The sequence below is a fragment of the Lycorma delicatula genome, chromosome 2 (assembly GCF_047948215.1).
Source record: "Lycorma delicatula isolate Av1 chromosome 2, ASM4794821v1, whole genome shotgun sequence".
NCBI classification, from domain to species: domain Eukaryota; kingdom Metazoa; phylum Arthropoda; class Insecta; order Hemiptera; family Fulgoridae; genus Lycorma; species Lycorma delicatula.
This window is the reverse complement of record NC_134456.1, coordinates 176,756,718-176,781,790: the sequence shown is the minus strand read 5'-3', so window position 1 is coordinate 176,781,790 and position 25,073 is coordinate 176,756,718. Positions and strand designations below refer to the sequence as shown.

The following is a 25,073-nucleotide window of genomic DNA, read 5'->3' as shown; positions in this document are numbered from 1 at the left end:
GGGTTAATTACATGTGCTGACCCCCATAAGGGAAGACACCCGCCTTGTTACAATCCTGATTGCCATACCACTCCCTCCGTCTCTAGCCCTGATGGAACTTTCCCGAAGGCCGTCTTATGCAGCCTTTAAACCTGAAAACACAGTCATTAAGTCTAGCCATGTATCAGGATGTAACCAATGTAAATGCCTCGATAGACGTTTCCATTAGTGTATCTGCACAAATTACTATCGCCTTCGTATGACTTCTTCCAACCTCGACGACTTACTACAGCTTACAACCCTGAACTACCTCATTAACCGATTCACGGAAGCACAGCAGGAGCGCCTTCCTCTAATACCGTAGGTCTCACACAAATTATTTCAATGTGTAACTTCAGTTGGACTATGTACTCAGATCATTACTTGATTTAAAGATACTATTCTCATATGAACAAAACACGTGATGATCTCAAACAACATTTTTGTCCTACAATCCATTTTACACAAATTCCCTTGATTTATCCAACAAACCAATAAAAAAGTTCATAAATTTGATAAAATTTAATTAAAAACATATCTTATCCCTCTTTGCTCTGTTCCTCTTTCGGGAGCAAGGTCAGTGCATACACCCTCCCACACAGAAGCTACATTACAGAGTTCTCAACATATCCATTCTCATCCAAACTGCGAATATCTCAGACCCATACATTGAAGATATACTGCATATATATTCAATATATGAATCATGATCCCAGGTCAGCCCTCAGCTAATTGTGACTCGATGCCAAAACGCCTTTCTTGGCAAAGAAATCACCAAGTTGGGTCCCTAGCAATCCAGGTTTCTATTCTATCTACACTTTCATAACAGTATCAGACTGTTATGAACCTTTCTCAACCTTCCTTCATAGGCTAACAACTTCAGAAAGCCAGCAGCTAGATTGCACTCCCTTTTGATTTTCCAATTAACTTGCAGTTAAAACCAGAATTGACCCTCGATGGTTCTCTAACTTCTTTGGTATATTCAGCTTCGTACATGTGATAGGCAAATAAGATGTGGTACACATCATCAATGGCCCTACACTCCAGACATAAGCCTGAATTAGTGATATCAAATTTAGTTAACCATCTCTAAAGGCACCATGTCCAGAAAGAAACTGTGTAATATGCCAATTGGGAGAAATCAACCTAACAAATTGCATACTTTTAACATCAGGAAATAGCATGCATTAACAGCCATCGGATGATTCAGTCCACCTGACTTGCCATAAATAGAAACCTTGGTGATCTATTTATTTTGTGGGCTCAGAAGTAAGTTGGCCTACCTTCTTTGGATCATAATGTAACTGGCACTCAGTCACAAGGATATAAATGGGTTTAATACCAGAAATAACATAGATCGCCTCTTGAGAGATAGTCATACAAACATCTATCACAGATAACATAGGAGACACTTGGGCTTCCAACAAAATATCCCTATAACATTTGCACCTCATTCGATGAGCTCACACAAGTGCAACAATCGACATTATTAGCTTTGCATACAAACTTATATAGTAGAGGCTTGGTCCTAAAATTAAACCTCCAATTGGGGTGAACTGCTCTCAAACACTGAAGAAAGCATTACAAGCCTTTTTGGCAGCATATTGAAAGTGCTAATTACATGAACTACCATCTTTACAAAAAACCGTATGTATTCAATTGTTACAAATCAAAGAGACAATTGAAGTAGAAAGTTTATAGTCTCTAATCTAGCAGTGACTTAATTTTGGTATCAAAGTTGTAGCCCACCAGAATCCTAAACAAGCGAGACAAGTTGCAAAATGAGCAAGACAGGACTCCGAAAATTTCAAAAATAAAACATAGAAAAGGTGAGACAAGACTCTGTAGTGTTGTTGCACCAGTTGGCCAGTGTAGTGCAGGATGTGAGAGTTAAACCTTAAAAAATAATCTACTGCATTCACTAATTATGTATTAATTGAATATTGATAGATGTGATGGAGTGGTACTCACTCATTGTCAATATCATTCACTTACAATGTTGACAATGCCATAATACCTTATGTATGAAGAGGCTACAAGAAAAAATTCAAATACCAGAGATTACACACAGGAACCATTTGTTATATGTCAAATGATGTGAACATTTTGAACTGTCTGAAAGAATGTTTGTAAGAAACTGGTGTCAACTACATAGCCAGAATTAAACAATAAAAGTGATAGATGATTTTGTGAGCAGTAAGGCTAGTCAGGTTTGAGGGGAAAATATTTTACTACTGCAACTAAAATGTGTGACAGTAATTTTTTAAATATGGGGCAAATAAAACACTGAAGGTCCAAAACATAAGATTCATTTATAACCAAACACTAAAGCATTTATAACCAAATTTTAGAATTTGACAACATCTGTTAGATATACCAAAAACTGTGGAGGATGTTAATAACTACATGGATATTCTACTAAAGTAATTTTTCTATAATCAAGATTCTGCTTTAATATTGATACTGTTCCTAATCTTTTGAATCAGATACAGCACACATTCTGTGATAGTATATTGACTTATGATTGAAGATTTTCATACCATGCATATAACTCCTCAGGTAAAAAGCTTTCTAACCTATATCAGGATATTTTTCTTCTTTTGAGCAGTTATTGGAAGTGATATATGATATCAGTAGGTCAAAGTTATTACTATACCTCATGTTTTTTTATAGCAGTTGAAATTATTTATTTAATTACCAATCATATTTAATTGTAATCATACAAGTACAATATAATATTAAGATTCTTTTTGAAAAGGAAAATATTTCACTATCATTCTTGCCATCTACATCAATATTCTTATTTTTAATTATTTTTTCAGATATAGTGAATACCATAATTCATTTAGGGGGTTTTACTTGTTGGAAACGTAACGATATACTTCTACATATACCAAGAAGAAGGGAAAAGAGGTATGAAGAGGTAGCAGGAAAAAATGCCAGAAAATTATACAGGAACTGTTTGTTCATTATATATCAAATGGTGTGAACATTTTTAACTATCTGCAAGAATGCTTAAAAGATGCTGGTGTCAGCTATATAGGAAAAATTATAGCAAAAAATGGGTAAATGATTTTGTAGAGAGTGAGGCTAGCTCCTTAATGTACTTCACCTGACAAAATTACAAATTAAATGTTTTAATTCTGTACAAAATTCCTTTTAACTTTGCATTTTGATTAAGCCTACACTACCATTGGTGAATTTTACACTACACTACGGTATCACTGGTTATTTTATGATTTTGCCCTAAAACCAGGCACTTTTTGTCTAAACTGTGTTTTACCAGAATACCAATGATATTAATTTTTATCATGTTTACTAACATGATTTATATTATTATTTGATTTATTGTATAAACATTATATATGTATTTAATCATTAAAGAGCAATCAAAAATTTATTATTAATTAATTTGAAAGAATAATTAATTGAAGAGCTGAGAATAAAAATCAGGTAAAAACCAAAATTGATATTTACAGGAGTGAAAGACTAATCCAGTACCAGGCAAAACCACAGTTGATAATGAAAATCAGATAAAAACCAAGTTTTTGCTGAATTTATTTCATTGATTATTTTAATAAATTAATACATGAAAAAAAATAATTAGCCTAAAATTAACAAAAATAATATACATCCCAGATACAAAAAAAAGAAATTAATCAAGTTATTATTAAACTTCATTTACCATTAGTACTTATTATCTTCAGATGTTTCACCATTTTAACAGCTGGTAGAGATTGAAATTCAGCACACCACTCTATGTAAATGGGTTAAATAAACTTTTTGTTGCGGAAAGAAAAGACAGATATTGTACAACTGATGAGTTTCTATTTTGCCTCAAACAATTGTCCGTAAATATAAGCACTGAAATTTTTTACACTGAAATCAACTTAGTTTTCAGTATAATGAAGCAGAAATGAGATTGTCTCATTGGCTTTTTTCTTTGCAACAGTTTTTTTCATACATGTATATTTTTGATTTTTTTTCTGCAGAATAAAAATGTTGATTATAGACCCAAATCTGTTGCCTGTGAAAAATGCTGGCTACTGGTATAATGGGAAGTGGCAAATTCTGTTGATCAAAGCATAATACATCAAATGACAGATCTCCTTTTGCTAGCTTGCTTTGGCTTAGTATAAAACTTTTATCAGTACAAAACTGTAAATGCTTTAGCTAAATTCATAGATTTATAATTTTCAGTTTCTGTTGTAATTCTGTGTCATTTGCAAAATCCATTTTAATTTTCAATTTGTCACAAATAGTACAAGCATCAGATTGTGGTTTTCCAAAGGAAATATTTAAGATAGTTCTGAAATCTTCTTTGTAATACATGTACGTAATTTTTGGTCTGCATTGTGTACCTTTATTAATATTTTCAATGTTTTCTGGTTTATATTTATCCAAACACAAGGAGTGGAGGAGTTTTTTTTGTAACAGATAATTTCAGTGACAGAAATCAATTCTGACAGGCTTTTCTAAAGCAATGAGATTTATGAGCTGGAAAAGATTATACATGAGTTTTGATCTGATCTACTATTTCTTCTGTTTTTTTATTTCCTCTTGAACTCTGAGAGTTCTCTCTATTGTCTGTTGGAGGAGTGTTTCCTATTCTTTTATGTGCAGCTAATCTTTCTACTCACAAAATGCAGCCTTGCATAAATTAAATTCATTACCAGCTAGGTTAATAAAGTATTTAAAATGATTATTTCCTTTTTCCAGAATTACAATATTTTTTTAATCACCAATAATAGCTTATCTCTTCATAACTAGATCAGGGCATCATCTATGTATTTCAAATAGTTTTATAAGACCAGATATATAAAAATCTTGTAAATTTTTCTCAATCAAATTCATTGAAATTCTTTAATATTAGTGATGTAAACTTGTTTATTTAAACATTTACAGTCTACACATTTACATTCAGGCATAAGTTTACTTTTTTTGGTAAAATAAGTTTGTCCACTATTAAGATTATATTAACTAGCATTCTGTTTTCAGTTTTTATAATTTCCTTTCCGTTTCTTTGTTTTGTTAATCACACTCTCTTCACTAGTGTTACAACTATTTTCATTACCACTAAAAATCCGGATCTGGATCATCACTAAATAATTTATTAGACATATTGCAAATATAGAAAAAACTTATTTTATATAACAAAACTCACTTTATATCCACTGTGTAACTTTACATAGCACTGTATTATTGTATAATGGAACTCAGTATCTTCATACACAATAATTTTTAGGTTAACTGACAGAATACAGCATTTAACAATTTGAAGGGTGAAAACTAGATTCATCTGGATGATGTCTGGTTTTCATCCCCATTTATTAAAAAAGTGAGTAAGCCAGTGTTCCAGAATGTTGAGTGTATCTAGTGACAGAATAAGTAACTGCATTTTCATGTTTATCATACCATTATACAGAGTACAAGGTAAAGAATCATGACTGACAAAAAACTCATTTTTGTAAATTCAGTCTTTATCTGGTAGTCATTCTCAGCTCTTCAATTTGCTTCTCTTGATAGTGGCCATAGAACCCCATTAAACATAGAAATAAACCCCTGACATAGAAATCTTTTGCCACCATCCCTCTAGTTAGTGACCGCATAACCCCTTCCACTGACCTGGCACTCAAAGCCCCTACCCTACCACCACTTCTGTCGTGCAACAGCAATTCTTCTTATTACAAAAAAAAAAAGAATAAATTAATCTAAATCCGATCTGACACGTTTACAAAATAAATCAGAAAATGAAATTCTGTGTTCAGGTATAGAAGAACTTTCATCAGGATTGCAAATAGTATTTGCAGTTCTGTAGAATCTGTTTCATCCATGTGCAACTGTTTACAAATTAAACACCCATGTAGAAAATTATGGTTTGGAGGAAATTCACAAATTTCAAATTTTCTAGGACAGGACATTATAAAATTTTGTTACGCTTTTGTGTGTTTTGAAGTGTTTTTATGTAATGTAATTTTTTTGTGTAGATTTATTGATGTATATGGGTAATATATTATGTATTTTTTTTTTTTTCATTTCCATACTAGTACAATGAATGAAACATACCTTAACAATAAACATAATTTTGTTAAGAATTTCATACAAATATTTTTATAATACCCGTGTTTGATAATAAAAAAATAAAAAGTCTTCTTCATAAAAAGTGACTTTTTGTTCAAAAGAAATATATTTTCATAGAAATTTTTTTTGTAAAAAAAATTCCTTATTAAAATATTTCAGGCAAAATGTATAGTTTCTAATAGAGAAATTACAACAAATTATTTTTAAATCTGTTATTGCAAAAGGTTAAATTTTGAATTGAGTGAAGGCCTTGAAATTTGTTTCTCTAATATAAACTTGATGTTAGTTGACATTTCTGACAATTTTTTGACATAATCACCGCTGCCATTTTGTGACGTCACAACCAGCTTTCAGAAACAACCAGCCTTCTGTACTGTACTTGATCTAATTAATTAATTAGAATGACTTGCTAAATGGAAGATTAAGGTTAAAGAAGATGAAGGCTAAGTCTATGCACATTACATTTGCAGTGAGAAGGGATAACTGTCCGCAAGTCCAATTTAATGGCGATTTCATGCTTACAGTGTGCAATATCTAGGGCTGCATCTGGATCATTGTCTGACACTAAGGATTCATATTAGGGAGAAATGATGCAGCTTAAAATTAAGTTCAGGGGATATATTGGTTGCTAGGCAGGGGATCACAACAATCATTATCTAATAAACAATTGCTGTACTCAGCAGTTCTGAAACCGACTTGGACCTGCAAAATCCAACTATGGGGCATGGTAAGTGAAAGTTACATTGAAGTTCTGCTGTGATTCCAGAAAAAACAATTGAGAATTATAACAGAAGCATCGTGGTTTGCGAAAAACACTGAAATACATGGTTATCTGGGATTGCCAACCAACCATTCGAAAGGAGATACAATGATTCGGTTCAAAATACAAAATGAAACTGAACAACATATGAACTGGCTCATGATTAACCTTCTAGATAATAGTGACCCGACATTAGGCCTAAAGCGACTGCATATATTAGATCAGTAAGTTCTCTGAGATTTCAGGTGAACCAGCAACCTAGTAAGTTATGCATCATCAAAATTCTTCATTTCATTTTTGCCACATACTTTTGTTGATTCTTTTTGTTTACTTCACTGTTCTTGGTTTAACTATTTTTGATTTTTTATGTGACTGATAAGATTACTTTGTTTTCTTTGTTTTTTATGTTCTGATCTTGATGAATGTTCTTTGGACTCATAATATGTACTTATTTATGTATACTGTATAAGATTTGCATACATAGGCTTACATGTACAGTTTTTTTTTAGTGATTTTAATGGAAACCCCTCTCTACCATGTCTTTTTATTTTATTCAACTTTACTTATGATTCCATAAAATTGGAACCGGTTATAAATTAAAAACTTAAGCAAAAAAAATTCAGATTTTGTAAGTTCGTTCGAATTTATAAACATCATTAGATTTAAGGCCAACCGTCAATGAAGCAATACTGTTTAACTCCTACAAACAAAGTACACCATTATCGTGTAAATCTAAATTTTAAGCATTTAACTTTTTCTTCATGAACTTAAAATAAAAAATACACCGATATCGAATTAAATACAAATCAAACTTACAACTTTTTTCAATTATGTGCAAATTTCAACTTAAATTGTAACAAATGAAACACTATTCAAAATTGTTTCTTGTAATTTAGTAAACCGAACATTCAATTTTCAGTTAATGTTTAATGTTTAATTTTCAATAATGTTTAATTTACTTTTGTAACGTGGTATTTTGAAGTCGGTTTTAATAATAATAATAATAACAGATTATTTTATGTAAAATTTCTTCATCTTTTTTAAACCATTAAGTTAATTCCGCAAAAACTGCATGAGTATATACTTTCTTAAAAACCTGCTTCAACAACAGAGTACTTACTGTTATGCCTGTTAATCTGGTATAGATTAAAATTTAGTTGATTTGTAGATCCAGTTGTAGGCCAGCAGCTACTCTATTGATAAAACTATGTATATCAGGCACGGCGTACTATACTAAAACTATATTTAACTTTGTTATGTTCACTGAACCTTTGCATTAAATCAAAGACATATACAATATTCTGTAAGCTCCATATTATCTTCTCCAAGCATCAAGGAGAATTTTGAGCGATGAATCTTATTTTTAACATGAATAATAGTTAACATTTTCAGATGCTATTGATAAAAAATAATACATATATCATAAAATTATTCTTGAACACATTTATAACTTATATAATCAATATAATTAAAGAAATTTATTAAACAAATCATGGTAGATGAATCGGTAAAATTTAAATTTAAATTCAAATTTACACATATTATGCTACTAATTAAATATTAATTGAGATTACAATGGAAAAAAAATAATTTCCATATTTTTCACAGCTATTAGAAAGTGATAAAGCTGTAAGCACTGATTTAATGAAGGTAATTCAATGATAATTTAATATCCCTGAGTTACTGGAGTACAAGAGGAACAGCAAAAAGTATAATACTAGATGATTGAGAAGGGAAAAATTGTAAATTACTTGCTAACTCAAAAAAATGAAAGAGGATTAGGCTTCTAAAATTTTACAATGTGAATAAACAAGTAATTGTGAACATTCTATTTAATAATAATAACAGAAGAAGGAACATGTGGGTATATGAAGCTATCAGATAGGTTATGTAATGATAAGGCAAAGATTTTGAAACCAAATTATGAACTGCAAATCATATTCAGGAATAGGCATTGATTCTGACCATAGCTTTTGATGATGCTGAACACAAAAGCTGGAATACAGACAGGCTTAAATAGGGTTGAAAATATAACGAGATATAGATTTATTTTCTACAATGAAAGAGAATTAAAAACAGATGGATGAATTTAAAAAAGGATATAATTAATGCATTAAGAAATGAAATTTCTTGCTAGATAGATTACAAACTAAGTGTAATAGAAGATCTATTAGATAATAAGCAACAAAGTCACTTAAATGGCAGTAAGTAGATAATCTGTGCAAAAATCAGGTAGCAACCATAAATCAAATTATGATGAACACAGAAAATTATTAAAAATATACGAAGTGCAATTAATAGGAAGAATAAATAATTAAAGGAAGAAGAGATGAAGGTTGAAAAAAATAAAGGTGAGTTCTGATTCAGAAAGGAGTGTGACAAGGATTTAGTCTATCCTACTAGTTTTACAATTAGAAATAATACTGGAATTGGTGGAAAAATTTTATAACAAACTGTACAAGAAGAAGAAGAAGTTAAAATGTTAAGTTTTGCTGGTAACGTTATTTTTTGGCAGAAACTATAGTTGTTTAAGAAGATATATTATTTATAATTAATATTAAAGTAATTTATATTGACGATAGAAAAGGTAAAGAAGGTTGTTAATAAGGGCCAGTTATTAAGATAGGAGATCACAATACACCAGCAGTATATCTAAATTACTGTTATTTAGGTAGAAAATTTACAAAGAATGATTGAAGTAATGCAGATAACAGTAATATAAATAATACAATATGTAACACAAAATTCCACAACAAGGTAAGTTTTATTGCAAAAAATAAATTGCTAGTATCTATTACAAATCTAAGAATTAGAAAGAAACTGTAAAAAAAATAGTGTGGAATATGGTAATCCCATGTAGGTAACAGGAAAAAATAAAAGAAACTCATTTGAAATGTTGTGCTGTAGAAAGATTTTGAAAATTAGGTGAGGTGGGTTGATAAAATTCAAATTGAATAGATAGATAAAGCTTACGATAACAAGACAAAAGAGATATATGTAGCAGAATCTCATAAGATGTACTAGGATGGTGAGTTCAACTCACCAATTCAATTAATTTGGTAGGCTGAGAGGGTTAAAATATAGAAGGTAAAAATTATAGAGCTAAAGAAAAATTAAAATATGTAAAGTAGATAATTAATTGAGGATGAAGACTATAGTAAACATTGAGATTAAAAGAAAAAAAATCATATTACAGAATAATATTAAACTAGTCAACAGATTGATGACTCCAAAGAAAGAATTTTAATTATTTGTTTATTTAATGGCCAAATGGTTATTATGATGACTATGAAAAATTTATGAACTCTCACTGGTAATTAAAACAAGGACCATAGGAGAAGAATTCAGAATGCTTATTATCATTCCAGCTTCAAGAAATATTGTAATAAAACATTTATTTTGAATATAAATCTTTCTATATTACAAAATCTTAGAAGACTGATGTTTATAGAAAACATGATAGCATACATTTTTTTTTGATAAATAATTTGTAGAAACCATGTAGTCTACAAATAAATAAAAAGGAAAAGATAAAAGATGAGCAGACTAGAAATGGTAGTAATGAGAATACATGAACTAATATGATACATTGGCTATATCACCTCAAATGGTAGATTATGAAATTAATATTTCTAATTTTGTTATAACTGTACATAAGAAATCATCTGCATAGTGTATTCAATTCAGTGTAAGTGACATTCTTTTTGAAAAAAATATTGTCATAGAATGATTTAACAATACAATATGCATTGGTAAGTGAAACAGTACATTTTATGTAATTAACTCATTCTATCAAGGGATATATTTCATTTTTAAACATGAACTGAACAAATGTCAATAGCCATTAATCCCATGTGATGTGTAGTGAATTTGCTAAGTCACCAAGTTTTAATTGAGCAAATACAGTTTAGTAATAGCAAAAATTACTTAGTTTATTCTATTGAAACCTGTTTACTGTAAAGAAAAAAGATTACCCAATAATAAATTGAAAACTATTAATATGATTCTATTTTATAAAATATCAGTATAATTTTTTTTAATATTATATGTAAATTTTACTATATACATTTTCTGAAGCTTTTTATTAACTCCACTAATAATGTTTCCAAATTAAAGAAAATTTTTGATGAAAAGACTTATACCAATTTATTAAATTATTAAAACAGTTTAAAATCTTACTAGGACATATTTTTATTAAAACTTGACATTTTACCAAACAAAAGCTGGAATAAACAAATCCACCATAAAACCATGAGTTTTTCTGTAACGTATCATGGAAACATTTACAGTATGACTTGAGCAAACAGTGTTTTGATTTTCATAATAATTTACAAAATACTTTACCACCAATGGACTATCGGCTATATTCAGTCAGTATATACTATTTATCAGTGGGTGCCTCTAATATAGTCCTTTGACCGACAAATTACAAATCAATGAATCTCTATGGTTATTTTAGTTTTAGTTGCAAAAAGGGTAACTGCATTTTAACTGAATTTATAATCTTATACAATTAAAATTAACTTATTTAATTAGAATTATCAATTATTTTATGCTTTTATAATGATTTAAAAATATAATGTACAATAAAAATTTATTCAATAAAATTAAATTCTTTCACATCTTTAATATTAGAAATAATATCCTTGTAGATAATGGAATTGCTGAATTTTTCACATGATCTTCGACATCTTTGAAATTCCTAAAACTGCTGATATGTATGAACAGGTGTTTGTTAAAAGTGCATACCAAAAGGTAGAACAGAGCTAAAAAGACCTCTCACAGGAGAAGAAAAGTTCCATTACTTGCTTCTTAATTTTAAAAATTAAAAAACAATATAAGGGAGAACTTACTTAAATATTTTGTATATATATATATATATATATAGCAATATATAGGACAATATATAGCAAAATATATATATATATATATATGTGTGTGTGTGTGTGTGTGTGTGTGTGCGTGTGTGTGTGTGTGTGTGTGTGTATGTGTGTGTGAATATATGGTTTTTAGATATTTAACTTAAGAGTATTGGCAAGCCCACTTCTAGTGAATATCTCTTTTTTTGTAGTCGTAAATTGGAAAAATTTGCAATCATTGTTCAATGTGCTTTTAACCTCCTTTGAAGGTCGAATTTCGAAATATCATCTAGAAATTACTGTTTAGATATTCACATGAAGATGACATACACCAAATAACAAGCTGATAACTACATTTGTTACAGAGAAATTAAAAAAAAATAGACACGTGTAAAAAAATTGTTAAATCATTTTAACTTCAAATTTTTAAAAAAATCTAGAATTAGTTTATAAATATTCACATAAAGATTACACATACCGAAATTTAAGTTAATATTTTTATTTGTTACAGAGCAGTTAAAAAAAATTGTAAATTTATTTTACTTCATTTTACCCTTTAAACTCGGAAGAACATATATACAAATTTTCATCAAAATAAACTTCAGCAGTTTATGCTGGACTTTATTATGAAATCATTCACGACATGTTTTATAAATATATTAAAAATATTTTTAATTTATTTTAAATACCAATTATGAACGACAATTTTATTGTAGAAATTTAATTAACAGTCATATTCTATCTAATATGAAGCTAACGGCTCCACCAGTTTACATAAATCTTAAAAAATGTAAATTAAATAAATAATATTTTTGTAAAATTGAAAAATTATCAAGTAGTGAATAGATTTGACTAATTTCACTCTGTTAGTCCCGACAAGCTTTAAAAATGGCTGTCAGTATGACCCGTTTTATATTTCGAAACGTCATACAAACAGTAATATTCTAGACATAAATCTTTTTGTAGTCCTACGTATTAAAATTGAATTCTTTCAATCTGTAGCAAAGACAAAATAAAAAAAATATATATATAACACAATTCTCCTTGGCTGCGTACAAGACGGTAAAAAAACGGGTAAGCTTTCTACTTACATTTATGTGATATGGTTAATTCGTATACAACATGCAATTAGAGGAAGATTAATTATATATATATTCATAAAAATGAATGAAAAAACGTAAATGACATTACCATCCACCGGGCACGGATATGGTTAACGTTTAATAAAATACTTCTACTCAAACAAATCACATTTTTATGATCAAACACCAAAAACTATGAATTTTACAAAGCAAAGAATCCAACAAGGTTCAGAAGTTTCTCTGAAACTTCTGAACGTCAAGAATTCTGTTTCTCAAATTTATTGGATATAATTTCTAATATTTGGTGAATGTTATCTTAATTTCAAAAGTTGAAAAAGAAAACAAAGGTATTTTATTAATATCACTGATAAACATAATTTTTGTTTCCAAACATGTGATACATGATTTTATCTTGGTTTTTTGATGCTGAAAACCAATATGAACTCAGAAGTTTTCTACCAACCACCATTTTTAAAAAATTTTTAAATTTTAATTAACGGATTTTTTTTCATTTTTCAATGTATAGTTCCAACTTATTTGTTAGCTCATTTTTTATTGCTTAACTTAGTTAGCATAATTTGTAAACTATAAATAAACAAAACTAGACAAAGAATTAAATCATATCATAGTCATATTATGACAGCATATCTAATACTGAAGAGTGGCCTTCATGAACAAGATTTATCATGTCTGTGCAGATCAAAACTTGATAGCTGAAAACACAGCTTTGTTGTTTGTATTAAGCACTGGATTTAGGAATGAATTAATTTTGTTCAGTCTTATTGCTGTCTTACGTTATTAACAGTGCAGTATCATAATGCCTCGAAATTGTGTAAATGATATGGATGCCTTTTGTTATGTATGTGGTGAGTTTACCATAAAATCAAATGGAAAAAACATTACAATGATTAAAAACCATACCATTTGTACTTTCAGTGCAAAATTTGTGAACAGAATATGATATATATATATTTAAGAGGATGGCTGAAAGATACAAGGAAGACTTTGCCATTTAGTGTACCTATGGTTTGGCGTGAACCAAAGGATCATGTAACCGAGTGTTACTTTTGTTTAACAAGTTTGTCTAGAATTTCTAAAACATCTAAACATACTGTAAAATATCCTTCATTGCAATCTGTAGTCAGGCCTGTACCTCACAGTGAAATTATTCCAGTTCCTGAGCCACCTGCTAATGCTGGTAATGTTTCGAAAACAGCGATGAAGAATCAGGAATTACTGAAGAAGAACACAATGATTTTGATTTATCTTCCATAAGCCACATCTTTTATCACAAAGTTAATTAAATGATTTGGTTAGGGATTTAAATTTATCAAAAAATCAAGCTGAACTGTTAGGATCACGACTGCAAAAGTTTGGACTTTACTTAAAAAAAAAAAATAAAAATTTCGGCCTTTCGAAGCCGACAAAAGAACATTCTCAGTACTTCATTGATGAAAATAATTTTGTTTATTGCACAAATATTGATGAGCTTACGTTGCACTTAGGACAGTTAATAAACCTGAGGATTGGCGCCTTTTCATAGATTCGTCCAAATATAGTTTAAAAGTGGTTCTACTACACAACTGTAACAATTATTCTTTGACACAAATCGTTTATGGTATTAATTTGAAAGAGACATACGATGTGATGAAAGACGTTCTTGAAAAAATAAATGATAAAAAACATAACTGAAACATGAAAAAATAGTTTTGCCCCCTCAGAAAAATTTTGTAAAAGCAATGAACAAGAACTGTCTCAGATTTTTGTACATCAGGCAGAAATTTCCGAATGTAAGTGAGGGAAAAATTAAAGAAGGAATATTTGTTGGTCCTCATATAAGAGAGTTGGTCAAAGATGACGTTGATCAGTTAAAGACGTTGCAAACATTTTCTCGGCAAACAAAATTCCGACAATTACCACGATACTGTTAATCAACTTCTTACTTCATACGGAGCTACGGGATATAATATGTCTTTGAAAATGCATTTCCTCCACTCACATCTGGATTTTTTCCCGGGCAACCTCGGAGACGTAACTGACAAACACGATGAATGTTTCCACCAAGACATTTTGATGATGGAAAGCCGCTATAAAGGGAAATTACTAACAAGGGATTACTAACATGCTAGCCGATTACTGTTGGACATTAATCCGGGATGGGCCTGAAGCTATTTATAAAATAAAAGCATCAGCGAAATCATCAAGTCCAAGCAAAATTATAAATTTTACAGAATTTAACTATATTTCTGTTAATTTTTTTTTTTGAAGCGTAATTTATTTTAAACTAAGGGTGAAGAAAAATTGTATTTACAGATATGTAATGTACGCAAAAAAGCAATTCAAGAAATAGTATCACAGTTAGAGAAACATTATAAATGTTATTTTTGCCTATCCGTGTATTTAATAGTAATATCACCGATTACAAGATATTTTAACTCAAAAAAGGAATCGATAACTTTTTAAACATAATATAAAAATAAGATTTTTGTTGTAAATATTCCTTGACTTATAATTTTCATTTCAATTTAAGAAGAAATTCCTGTTACATGAATCAAGACAAGATGAAAACTTTTTTGAATCAGTGAGTTCTGTTGAAAGTACGGAACTAAGCGAACCAAAAAAGTTAGTTACAAGCAGTCAGATCCATTTTATGTAGTATAAAAATACATACACTCCTACTACATGAAAGTAGATGCTATTTTTGCATTTTAATCTCGCCCACAGTAAAATCCGTTTGATAAACTAATCGCAAGAACAGTACATTTTACAACAGTAAGATGCTTTTTTAATTTGATAATATTGATAACAGGTTTACTAATATTAATTAATATTTCATTAGGCAACATATGCATGCATACATTATAAGGTGTCCCATATAAAACGCAACAAATCAATCACTCATCCATGAAATTTCAAAAGTCAAGCTTACTTCCCTACTCGTTACTGAAATGGACTCGTCCAACATCTGAACATCGCGGCGACGCAGTAGAACACTACCAATAGTAACAACAATGCAATCATAACGTTCAGTGTCTTGCTAGAGACAAGATGGTGTTTTCGCTAGATGAACGTGTTTTCTATGTTCAGTCGTACTTCAGTACGAAATCAGAGGTTGCAGTGCAAGATTTGTTTCGCCATAAGTACCCAGATAAATCAGCTCCTAACAAAACATCAGTATTAAGGTTAGTTGCAAAATTTAGAAAGACCGGTTCTGTTAATAATAACAAGGAACACAAAAGATCTGCGTCAGTGGTGAATACAGATACAGTCTCTGAAATTAAAGACCGATTACTCGCCTCGCCAAATAAATCGATCAGACGTTTGTCTGCTGAAATTAATTTGTCTAAATCAACTGTTCATCGGGCGACCAAACAATTACAATTACGACTTTATTGCATTCAAACGGTTCATCAACTTCTTGAGCCCGACAAAGAAAACGGCTACAATATTGTCAATGGTTCCGTCGATTTCTGCGTGAGGGAATTAATGTTATGGATTCGTTATTTTTCACAGATGAAGCACGGTTTCATTTGGATGGCTACGTAAACAGCCAAAACAGTAGAATTTGGAGTGCTGAAAATCCCCACGTTTATCACGAAAAACAATTACACCCGCAGAAGTTGGGCGTGTGGTGCGCGATATCGCGGAAGAAAATAATCGGTCCTATTTTTTTCGAGTACACCATTAATGTAGAACGATATCAGGATATTGTATTTCAGTTCATTGCACTCTTGGAAGAGGAAGACAGAAGCTGGCTACAACATGATGACGGTGCGACATCGCACTACGCAGGTTCAACTTTTGATTTCGTCGAGGAATTCTTTGGTAATCGTGTTATCGGTCGAGGCTTGTGGCCACCAAGATCTCTAGATTTGACTGCGGCGGATTTTTTTCTATGGAGTTACCTCAAAGAAAAAGCCTACAGCAACGAACCACGAACACTTAAACAATTGAAAGTCAATATTGAACAAGCTGTATTAAATATCCAGCCACAAACTTTGAAAAAAGTTGCAAGAAACGCTGTAAAAAGAATTGAAGCTTGTATTCAAGAAGATGGCGGCCACTTCCAAGATTTACTCTAAATGTAAGGTAATGGATGGTAATAATAAAAATTACATTTACATTTACACATGCCTTTTTATTATTTCAATACCTACCAATATAAGGTTGGGTTGCGTTTTATATTGGACACACTGTATTACTATTATTGTTATAGTATACAGTCATATTATCTTTAGTGTATAAATAATAATGTCTGTTGTATCTATTTTGGTTCTTATATTTGCTAAAAAGCTTACACAGCTGAACAAAATGTAAAAGCTACTTTTACTGTTATTAATTGAAACTTAAGGTTGCGTAGCCGAAAATTTATAGTTTATTTAATCATAGTAATTTTAGTAATATTTAATAGCGATTTATAACTTTATTAATGTTAATTAAAAACTTTATTAACTTAATTTATAATCTTTATTATGTGATAATAGAGAAGCAAATTACACAGCTAAATTTTGTGTCGTTGATTAAATCACGTTCTATAAGAGATAGCTACATGATTCCGGAAAATAACATTTAAAAAGAATAATAAATTTTATTCTTGTAATCATTTATAAAAATTTGGCAAATTGTTCATGAGCTGTATGGGATTTAATAGAAATGTTATTGTACCATGAATTTTATAAATATGTAAGTGATTTATCTTTGGATAGCAAATACATTAAGTAAATAGGAAAATAATTGCTAAGATGCATTTTAATATTCCATATTTTATATTATCTATAACCCGTATTTATTTTTGTGTTCCGTACAAAACAAAAGCAAAAATCTGTAAGAGAAACAACCTTTGTTTCAATTGATTTATTAAAATTTATGTCTATTATCTACATTTATTTGTTCTTTAGTACTTGCTCGGAACTGCGACGTAACATATTAAACGAAACTTAAAAAATTAAATTATTTCAACTATACGTAGCATGCTTGAAATCTCGGTAATGAATAATTCTTATTCTCTATATTTAGAGTGAATAACATATATATATTATGTAATAACTGGACATATTTTACTTAAAAATATTATTTTTATCAATTTCTTGGGATAACCAAACAACTACACAAACTTATAAATTAGATATAATAGATATAACTGAAACGTAGTTAATTTAAATTTTAAGTTTGTGTAGTTGATTGGTCAACCCAAGAGATTAATAAGGATAATATTTTTAAATAAAAAATATGTCTTATTATATTTAATTCTATCCAATCAAGGGGAAAATAAACTTAAATAGATTACATTTAAGTTAATATTTATATATACACATATATAATGCAAATAAATATAGGATAAAAAATTAAACCTGCTGCCCTTTTTGTAAAATCTTTTTTTAATTTACGGCTCAGAATGAGCTTTAAGAAAAATTTTCAAGCGATGAAAATGAAAGATTAAAGCAAATAGAATTTTAATTAACTTGCACAATATCTTTTGTAAAATTTCTAACGGTAGCTCCTTCTTCCATCTTGTTTGAAAAATATTTTATGGTTTATACTCTGTGAATGAATTTCAGTAAAATATTTTAGAAGGACAAGAATTAAAGTAAATAAAATTTGAAACAATTTACTTACAATTTTTTTTAATCGGGAATTTTAGCTTAATATTCACTCTAAGCTTAACGTTCACTTCCGGGTCCTCTCGTTTGATGCCCAAATGAATAGCGGTTAATTTAGCTTGCACTATTATATAATAAGAAAAACCAAAGTAGTTAAATGATTTGATTTATTTATTCTCCTGTTCGTTGAACGGGTTAAAATTTCAACGGATCTACATTATACGTCGTTTATATGTTGATGAAAGTAAAACTTTTGTTAACCTTCGAATTAAAACGAAATATGACTGATGGTTCTTGCAGAAGTATAATACGAAACATAAAGTATAAATTAAAAAATTAATAAAAATAAAGCAAAAGACACAAATAGAAATATTTATATCAAAAACAGGCTTACTGCCAGGGAAGGCGGCTTTTAGAGATATATAATATAATCTAAAAATAAACTAAGATAAATCAAAATTTTTATGAGAACAGTTTTAAAAAGTATCATTGTAAAAACTTTAAAAAGAAGAGTTGAGTATAAAATATTTCTTAGGTTGAACAAGTTGTAAAATATAAAGAAATCAGAAGTGTTAGTAAAAATATTTTCATATAAAAATTACCACAGCATGATTTATATAATATAATGACAAGTTTTCATTTTAGATAAGCCATATTAAAGATAAAAGTTATCCGGATACAGTAGATCACTTTGGCTCAACTGATCGTCACTACTCGTTTAGATATTGACCCGTCTCGTTGGGTTGGTTACAAAAGGCCGTAACACATCTTATAGCCCTAGCGCTTCCTTATCCATTTTTCAACGTCGAACTTCTTTGGATCAGTTCTCCATCTATCATACCCGTACTAAGATCGGATCTCTTCCTCTCTCACACAGCTATCGTTTACTCCTCCTATCAACGTCTTCCTCTTAATCTCATCCTCTTTTAATCGACAGTAATAAAATATCGATAGTCTTTATCTCACTTCTTTAAAGAAAAAAGTAATAACTAGAAGAAAAATGTAATTACGATTTCTTAGTTCGTACAATCGCGTTTGTACATACTATTCCAGTACAAACACTAAAGTGAATTATTTATCTATTAATAAATTTTTGATTAGCACGCTAAATGTTCTTTGCTTAACAATATTTTCTAATCAATTATAAATCGTAAAAATCTTCTGCCACCAACCTTCTCGTTAGTGACCGCAAAACCCCATTCCACTGACCTAACATAGAAATCTCCTGCCACCACCCAAAAAGAGAAAATTGACAAAAATAGTATGATCTTACCAAAAACAGTCCAAACAGAAGGCAATAGGCGGATAGTATAACTATATTATTTTAAGAAAACAGTTTTCTTTCTGCTTTCTATTGTTCCACAAGTGAGCTTTTTGTGTGTTTTTTTATATTTTATCATTATATTTTTTTTTAAATTCCGTTATATGATGAAGATTACTTAACGTTCGAAATGCGCATTTAGTTTTTTATTTTTAAATTCTTACGATCCTCGTTGAATATTCTTATGTATTTTATTTCAATAATGATTTAATACAACACATTCTACTTAGTGGTGTTACATAGTCCAATGTAAACTAAATTTGATATCTAAATGTCCTCTGCTTTAAAAAATAGTATTTAAATAAAAATTTACACAGACAGGGAAAATTCATTCTACATATATTACAGAGAGTACGGATAAAATGGATCGTTGAAGGAGTACTTACAACTGGACTGGGAGAAGGTTTCTGAGGTAGGTGTAATAAATTGTACATAAAAGATCAAAGCTTTTTCGCCATAAATCTCGGGCCATTTTTACGCAAAATGTTGAAAGCAATTTGTATAAAGTAAAAAGGGATGTTGATATCATTCCTGTATCTCTTCTTCAATTACTGGAAATGGTAGTTAAAGCGCGCTTTAAAAAACATAGTAAGATTTTAAGTTTTCATTGCTAATATACATACATCTTAAATTTAATTTGGGGACCATGTAGAATTTGTCATATTATTTTTAATTCTTTTATAACGTCAGTTAACTGTACTGAGACGAGCCAAAATCTTAATCCAAAATTTAAAAATTATTGTAATTTTATAAAAAAAAAAATACAGAAAAATTATTATTTAATAAAATAAGATTCTCTTATTGCATTTTTATGAATTATTTTTAAAATATTACGAATAATTAAAGCTTTTATTTTAATATTATCCAATTTAGAATAAAATTTCATTCCGTTCGGAATAAAACATTGTACTTTAGAAATTGCGAAACTGCACATATTTACACCTTGATTATATATTATAATCTTTTTTCAAATCGATAATTTTTAGTGCTTTTAACGAAATACATTTATCTTATAGACCAGTAACTTATAATATCTGTTTTAATTTTACACATAAGTATAACATGTAAAACAACTCATACAACGAATATTAGTCAGAATTCCTTTCACTGAAGGTAAAGTTGTTCATTATACCATTAGTACCTATGATAAATAGAATAATAGTGTTGTTTGTATGGCAAGAATATTCATTTTGAAAGACTTAGCAAGCTAATATATATCTGTACATTAGGATAAGTGAAGAAGGCAACAGAAAATTCCTTCACTTTTTGCTCACTCTAATATATCTTATATGTAACACTTTTTTTTTTTTTTTTGTCATGCCTGTGCTGTTTTTGGGACTGAATGGTGTCTTATATCAGATACTTGCAACCTTTCAGTTGTGATGCCTAGGTATATATGGATTAATGATATGCAATTTGTAACTGGAATACAACTACCCCAGTTACTTCATTATTTATGAAGTAACTGGAATTTATTGAACAAAAAGGAAAAAATCTGTTTAAACAGTAAAAAAATAACAAAACATAGAGAATGATTACAAATGGAAGAATATGAAAAAAATCTAATAAAACTATATTTTGTGTAACGTTCAGTTTAAATAGTATTACAACAGATTTATATACAATAGCTGTCTCAGATTTCACTTGAAGTCTTTTTCTCATTGCAATATGATATTCCCATTTTTTAAAGTTACCGTTTCGTGTTGAGCAAGGGTCACTCACCATCAGTGCAACATAACGAATAAAAATGCTTGAAATAAAATGATAATTAATAGTTGTAAATGCAGTAAAATTTTATATTACTGCGTTTAACAAAAAACATAAATAATTCATTGGTACCTTATTTCATTCGAGGATAAAAATTCAGCTACTAAATGTGACTCAAATAAGCATTTAATAAACATAAAGAAGACTAAATCAAAATTATTCAACAAAGCAGCTAAAAGGAACCATGTGATTAATCAAATCTGCTCGAGAATATTGAGTTTTTTCTTTGTAAGAGTTCCTACATTAGAGCTTAAGAATTCTCCAATTAAACGTTTAATGATACAGTTTAGTTTGAAACGACCCAATCTCATTTCTGTAAAGATTATGAAAACTGCCTGCAATAAATAAACAAAAAGAATAGCCAAAAGGAAAAGAACCAAATATTCAACTTTCCTTAAAACTATAATTGTTTTTTAGAATTTACAATATAGAACATAGGAAAGAAAAGAGAAATACAAAAAAAGAGACAATACAAAAAAATAACAAAATGTTCAAGGAATATACGAATTCTTATCAAAATTTATTTAGTATCAGATTTATTGGAAGAAAGCAATTTAAAGGAATAATAATGCATAATCCTAATTTAACTCGTAAAATAAAACATTTTTTTTACACAAGTAGGATAAGTAGCGCATGTAGATTTTTTCTGTATTGATCAGAGCAGCCGCTGTCACCCGAGAAAGAAAACCGTTCAAGGGAAAATAAAAGCTTACAACTTTAAGTACTACAATTAAAATTGTCATTTTGTTAACGAATTCAAAATCATGCAATAATATACTTAATTTCTATTTATATGTAGATTAATTTTTTTTTTAAATTCGACTGAAACAGACAATTTTCCGTTTTTTTCTCGTCAACAATAACTATAAATTGGAAGCAGATTCTTACTCAGATTACAATTCAAGAGCCTTTTCGAAAAAATGACAAGTCTCTTAAATAATTGTACGGTTATTTCTCTCATTAACCGCATGTGAGATAACATTTGATATATTTTCTTATATGAAATGGTTAGTTGTTTCAAAAAACAAAATAAGTTCATCCAGTCAAAAATTTAAACACAGATCACCAATAGAAGAAACGTAAAAAAATTACGTATATAAAATTTACAGAATTTTTTATTATTATCATTATTATTATTCCTTTAAATTTTATAAATCTTGATCTGGAAAATCTGGATCGTTAATAAACCATTTGAAACTATTGGAAAATAATTGTAATTCTTTCTTTTAGATAAAACAGTTTTAATTTTTTAGTGTCTTATAAATTGTTAACTAAAAATTGATTGGTAGCATAATTTGGGATTTATTAGAAAAAACCCAAACTTCAGTATTCCCATAAATAAATAAATTAATCCTTATGTGCATAAAAATCTGGAAATAAAAGAAAATGTTCTGCATTCCCATAGTTTTAATACAAAAATTATGATTTTAATTTTAACAAAAATATCATATGACTAAGAAAGATAATTGAATACACAGTCAGGAATGTAGACCCCGTACTTTGATGGTTTGCGAAAATTTTAATTTTTATAAAATGTTTTTACTTCCTTGTACGAAGTAAAGGAAGTATTGTGATCGCGAAAAATTTAGATTTTCAGATTTCAAAGGAAATGTCCATTTTGACCACCCCTGAATCCATTTTAATTAGCTTCGTCGTGACATCTGTACGTACGTATGTATCTCACGTAACTCAAAAACAATTAATTGTAGGATAGTGAAATTTTGGATTTAGGTCTGCTGTTGTAACATCAAGATGTGGATCTTCCTTTTTGATCGCAATCGACTGAACCAAACGTGTTCAAAAAAAGCCTAAAATCCAAACAAATTTGTATTTTGAATTTTTTCTTAACTGCAGTAATAAGCCCTCATTGAGAGCTTTTCAACTATATATCATAAATGGTACTTATTTTCATTGCTTCCAGAGTTATAGCAAAATGAAATTTTAATTAATATTTGTATCTTAGAACAGAAAGGCACATCGGTTTCAATTAGACTTCATCTCCTTTCTTTTTACTTTTTTTAAATTTAAATCTATTGATTTATTAATAATTATTAACCTCTGATTGAAAAAAATTACGATAAATAATTCAATAAGAGCAATAAAAAAAATATGAAAAAGTATCTTAAGTTAGTTAACGACAGCAAAGTGAATTTTAATGAATATGTTTATAAACTACGTATCAGATACTAAAAATAAAAGAATCCAATTCAGTTTACCTTATTATGACATATCCTAAAATTTACTGCATTAATACAAAAACTGAAACACACATATTAGCCACAAACAAACACAAAATTTACTACATCATTAGTCTAGTTCTTAACGCACGTTAAACAGTAACAACAACCAAACATAACATACTGAATAGCCGAACGTAGCTCGTCTAGATGTAGTTACGTGCCTGTCCATACAGGTCCGCGTAAACAACAACCGCTGCGCTAGCTAGAAGTATATTTAACTCAAACTGCGCACATCTTTAAAAGCATGACTAACCATTTAATATTTGAATGTTTTGACTGTTAAATGCTGATGCAAGAAAGATTATAATTATTAAAGTTGTGCATACTTTCTAGCTAATATAAAATTAATTATATAATACACATTAAACAAAATATGTTAAACATATTAAATAATGAAACAAACAAAAAGGAAATCTGGCGTTGTTAAAAAATGATTCTTCGAATTAATCTTTATGTATATATGCAAATCATATTACAGCTTTTTTACAAAAAGTTTACTAATATTACATTTCCCAACTTTTTTGTGTTAATCTACCCAATTTAATTTCAATTTTAAAATTTATATTAAAACACTGATTTATTTTCTTTTCTTTTTCAATTATTTATGAATATTTCTTATTTATTAAATATAATAAAGATCAATTAATTTTTAGAAATAATACGATTTATCTGTTTTTCTAATTCTATAACTCCCTTATTAAAACTTTAATTTTTATAAATTTTTATCTAAATAATATCTTGGTGAATAGCTATATTAAAGGGGGAAATATGAAGACCGTGTCAAAAATAGGATATCAGGTTTTTTGCAAATCTTTACGCTTTAGAGTCCAACAACAGTAGTACGTCTAAAATAAATATATATATAAATATATATATATATATATATATATATACGTATGTAAGTGTGGTCGCACTGCTTTTGGCCTTACATCTCAAGATTGACCGAACCGATTTTGTACAAATTTGACTCAAATATTTCTATATGAAGCATTGATCATATTATATTTTTTCAAAATTCGTTGAAGTGGTGGGTGGGGGAATTACGCGAGAAAATTTTCGATTTTCTTCAGAGGAATTTTAGAGAAAACTTCATTAAAGAAAGTTTTTTACCCGCAATGCATACATAAATAATCAAATTTTTTTACAAAAAACCAACCCCCCACTTTTTAAAATTTAAACATGTTTTTTGTTCTTTTGTTCTATCCTCCTTTCGTTTAAATATTTTTCAAACATTTCTTGAAAGTTTGTACTTCATACTCGTATATAGAGACAACAAAAATGTCTGCATTTTTTTAATTTTTTTGTTTTTAATCTCCGGAATTAAAATCCAGAAAATCTTTTGGAA

The 25,073-nt window shown here is 29.0% G+C and overlaps 1 protein-coding gene across 1 annotated transcript in view; it reads right to left on the bottom strand.

Annotated features, from left to right (window-relative positions):
• loaf (low-density lipoprotein receptor domain containing lost and found) overlaps positions 1–23,896 on the bottom strand; it is a 501,189-nt gene extending 477,293 nt beyond the window's left edge. Inside the window, exon 1 of the mRNA XM_075358030.1 lies at positions 23,705–23,896. The gene's annotated coding sequence lies outside the window, so the exon portion shown is untranslated. The remainder of the gene's footprint in view (positions 1–23,704) is intronic.
• Between the last annotated feature and the right edge of the window lie 1,177 nt (positions 23,897–25,073).